Source organism: Tamandua tetradactyla, chromosome 7 (assembly GCF_023851605.1).
Source record: "Tamandua tetradactyla isolate mTamTet1 chromosome 7, mTamTet1.pri, whole genome shotgun sequence".
Lineage (NCBI taxonomy): Eukaryota > Metazoa > Chordata > Mammalia > Pilosa > Myrmecophagidae > Tamandua > Tamandua tetradactyla.
Window position 1 is genome coordinate 67,359,341 of NC_135333.1, and position 4,187 is coordinate 67,363,527.

At 44.0% G+C, this 4,187-nt stretch overlaps 1 long non-coding RNA gene across 1 annotated transcript; it reads right to left on the reverse strand.

Moving 5' to 3' along the window:
• Positions 1-679: 679 nt before the first annotated feature.
• On the reverse strand, positions 680-3,956 carry LOC143689739 (uncharacterized). The gene is made up of 3 exons (XR_013178904.1): positions 3,814-3,956; positions 2,136-2,233; positions 680-1,204 (listed from the first exon to the last, which is right to left on the reverse strand). It is a non-coding gene; the product is annotated as an uncharacterized LOC143689739 (long non-coding RNA).
• Between the last annotated feature and the right edge of the window lie 231 nt (positions 3,957-4,187).

A 4,187-nucleotide genomic window follows, 5' to 3' on the forward strand; every position in this document is an offset into this window, starting at 1 on the left:
TGGCCAGCTTTCTCCATGCAATGGGGCCTTATCACAGGAGCACAGGGACAGCAGTGGCTAAGGTAGCCCTTGGGAGCCAGCTGGCCAGGCCTGGTGAGAAGGGAGGCCTCTCCTTCTCATAGGTGATAGAAGGACTTATGGCCAGAGGCCAGGGGCTGAATTTGAAACCCAGATACAGAGCCAATGGGACAAGAGATCTGATTCCCTAATCCAGAGCCTCGGCATGGCTGGAGACAAAAGATTTGCATTTTTGTAGAACATTTATAAAATGCATTGTTATTATCTCATTTGATGCCACTAATAGATTGTAATGATAATGTTCTTGTTTGACAAACAATCCCTTTTAAATTAATCAGGCACATCAACACATTTTAAAATTGTAAGCCTTCCTTTTTACTCTTTTCTTTTCCTTTTCTGTTTCATTAAACATTTATAGAGCTTCTCCTACCTGCCTCAGACTGTGATAGGTGCTGGGAACACAAAGGAAGAGTATCACTCTTGCCATCCAGGCCCTTTCATTTGGCTAATCTAGTGGGTGGGTGGGTGAGAAGGGGATAAACTTGTTGTATAGTCATATTTATCAGACACCGTGCTTTCTGTTTTCACATGTATGAGTTTAACTTAGACCTATAAACAATCTCCACAAGGTAGCTAATGCTAACAATAACGATAAGCACACATTATTTCATTTAATCGTATGATAATTCCATCCAATGAGTATTATTATTACCTCAGTATTGCACAGGAGGAGATGGGAGCTGGGAGAGGTTAAGGACCTGCAGTGAACCACTAAGCATCTCTGCTTCTTCTGTTACCCACAAGGACCTTTGGTGTGAGTCGTAGGCCTGGGTTACCACCATGACCCGAGGTTCACAGGGCTTGAAGCTTTTTATCTTTGAGCAGAGACCGCATCTCATGCACTCCGTCCAAAGATGAGACTAGAGGGTGGGTTGCAAACAGGCACTGGCATTGGATTGGGCAGGACCATATGAGCCATGGAGCAAGTGTGTCTTTGCCCAGTTTAATATGAGGAGGAGGAGATGGAAGAACTTGGCCAGATGCAAGAAGAGGTTGGCTCTTGTTCCAGATCGCATCTTTACTTAGACGTAGACCTGTTATGACTCAGTTATCCAGTTGTGGATTGGGACACCGTGGGGAGATAGGGTGAAGGGTGCTTGATGGAAGGATCTTCTCCCACTGTGGCCTAGAGGCAGAAACCCAATTTGAAGTCAGCTGACCAGGGTTTAGCCCAGTTCAATCATTTACCAGCTGAGTGCCTGTAGGCAGGGCAACTTTCTGGAGCTTCTTCTTTACCCTTTGCAAATGGGGGGTTATCATATGTTCCCTGTGGTGGTGTTGAACATTAAATGAGGCAATGCATGGGTAAATAAAATGACTGAAAACTGGGTAGATAAACATGAGGTATAATTAGAATGCTTGCTTGAGAGTGAGGCCAGCATGTCTTCAGGATGCTATTTCTTTTTACAAAGCAATCTCTGGTGAATTGTCAGGCTGCTATCAGCCTAATCTTTGGAGTCAGAAAGACTTGCATTTGAAAACAATTTCCTTTCCTCCTAACTAGGTAAACATTTCAACCAATAGAGTCTCAGTCTCCTTAATCATAAAATAGGAATAATAATAGTATTGGCCTAATATGCTGGTTAGAAGTATTAAATACATGCATTTAAAGCAATTATTGCAGTGCCTGGCTCCTAGTAGGTTCTTAAGAAACTGTGCTCCATGCTTAATGTAGGGAGTTTGGCCACAGACACCCCCTCTCCTTGGAAAATGAAGATTATCCTTGGATAAGTACCTCAGCCTGCCTGTGTTTGCTGGACAAGGGCTTCGAAATCTTCAAACCCAAGCCTCTCATTTTACAGATGAGGAAGCCAAAGAACACAGAGACAGCCATGGGTAGCTCTGGGGCCAGAACCCGATCTCTTTTCTCTTTCCTCTGGACCCGGCTGCCAGCCATCCTGTCTCACTGCAACCTTGCAAGCCAGCCTGCTCCAAGTTGTTCTGGGCTGCTCATTGGAGCCCAGAGAGAAAGTGCTGGAGAAGGCCAGTCAGTGGTTAGCCTGGGGAAGCATCAGAAGTACGGTCTTGAGAGGTTCTGGCAGCAGTGACCTACTTACAAAAGGGAAAAATAGAAGCTGCCATCGTGCATTTTATTGTTGGAGAGGCTGGCTCCACTGTGATCCATTTCGTAGAACACAAACTGGCTGGAACAGAGCTGGAAGAAAAGGAAATAGGCTTAGAGCAATGTTCATGCAACTTTGGGCTCTGCTGACAGAGTTGCTCATCCTTGGAATGGTTCATCATACAAACAGATGTCCACGGAGGGGGAAGAGAGAGAGAATGAGAGCATGGGAACACCTGCATTTCAGAGGAAAGAAAAGAAATAATGGATACAGAGCCCCAACCCCATCCCAATGCAAACCTACTCCAAATGTTAACACCTAGAATCTGTGTGGCATTTCACGGCTCACATGCTGCTTTCATGTTACCTCATTTAAGTTTTAAGTATCCACAAAGACACTAAGGTAGATATTTGTTTTTCTTTTAACTGATATTTACTGATCTCCTTTGGTGTGACTGGGGATAGATCTTGGAATCAAGAAATTCTTGCTAGCTGTATTAGCTAAGGTTCTCTAGAGAAACAGAATCAGTAGGAGTTATCTGTAAATATGAAATTTTTAAAGTGTCTCCTGCAATCATGGGGATGTAGGAATCCAAGGTCTGTAGGGCAGGCCATGAGCTGGTAGCTTCAAGGAAGGTCCTCAATGAACTCTCAGGAGAAGCTGGCTGGCTGAAGCAGGAATAGTGATTATCTTTTCTGAATCCTCCTTAAAAACCTTCTGGTGATTAGATTAAACATCACTCATTGCAGAAGGCACTCCTCTTATGCAGTTAGCTGTGGATGCAGCTAATGTAGTCATGATTTAAGTCTATGAAATGTTCTCCCAGCAACAGATAGGCCAACACTTGCCTGACCAGACAACTGGGCACCACCACCTGGCCAAGTTGACACACGAACCTGACCACTATACTATAAAACTACAAAAGAAGCCAAGCTTATTTTGAATTATGAATCAAGGGGAACTGAGGTTTAGGGACTGACCCATAGTAAATATTCAATAAATACTGGCTTTGAGATGCCAAAAAGATTATAAAAATTGATTTGCCTGGAGTCACATAGCCCATATGTGGCAAAGTCACAAGTTAGGTTTAGGACTCAAAATCTGGATCCCATCTGTGGTCAGTTTTGTTTCTGCCCAGTGCAATTTCTCAGGGACCACCTCTGAGCTATGCTTACCTTCTCAGTCTCCCTCCTGTGAACTCATACATATGCAGTGGGAAAAGAGGCAGGTTGGCACAGGACAGGTAACCCCAGGATATGTTGCTTGCTTAGCTGCTTTTGTACTGCAGACTGGAGCAAGAAGCAAGAGAAGGAACAGAAGGCAAAAGATGGACAGGGCAGCCTGGGATTCCCTTTGTGCTTAAATCCTATAATCTGCAGTGTTTGGGGGCTTTAGCTTTGGTTTTGTGTTATCCTAGCAGCCCCAGTACAAATCCTATCATTTTCCATTCCCTGACGTCAAGAAGGTGGCTACCTTATGAGTACAAATGAATTTGTTTTCCTGCTTATCATCTATGGGTTTTAAAACAGATATCATCAAGACAATGAAATACATTTAGCCAAAAATGCCCAAAGGACACATCACTCAGAAAGTGCATGCTTCATTGAGGGGCAAAGGGTTTGCCAGGGTTTCAGCCAACATCAATAGTTGGGGCAGAGGGCGATCAAAATACCTGACAAAGGACTCCAAAGATGGCCAGGGTGAGACTTGGCTTACATTTGGGTCAACCTCTAATGACTCAGTAGTGCAAAGCACTCCACACAATGAGGCAATTTAGGTTCTTCTTGCTTTTGAGCTCCTCATTCCAGCTCTCTCTCAAAGGACGCTTTGAGAGAATAATCATTCATTGTTACATAATTCCTTTAGAATTCTGTTAGGCTATTTGTGAAGTGCAACTAAATGCAGTTGTTTCTCTGGGGCTGGAGGCATCCTCTCTCCTTGTGCCCTCTTCTTCACCCTCTTGCATGGCTGCTGGAAGTGAGGTTTTATAAGCTAAAGAGAAATGAGTAGCAGGACCCTAAGCCTATTCCTTCTGGCTCCATTGCT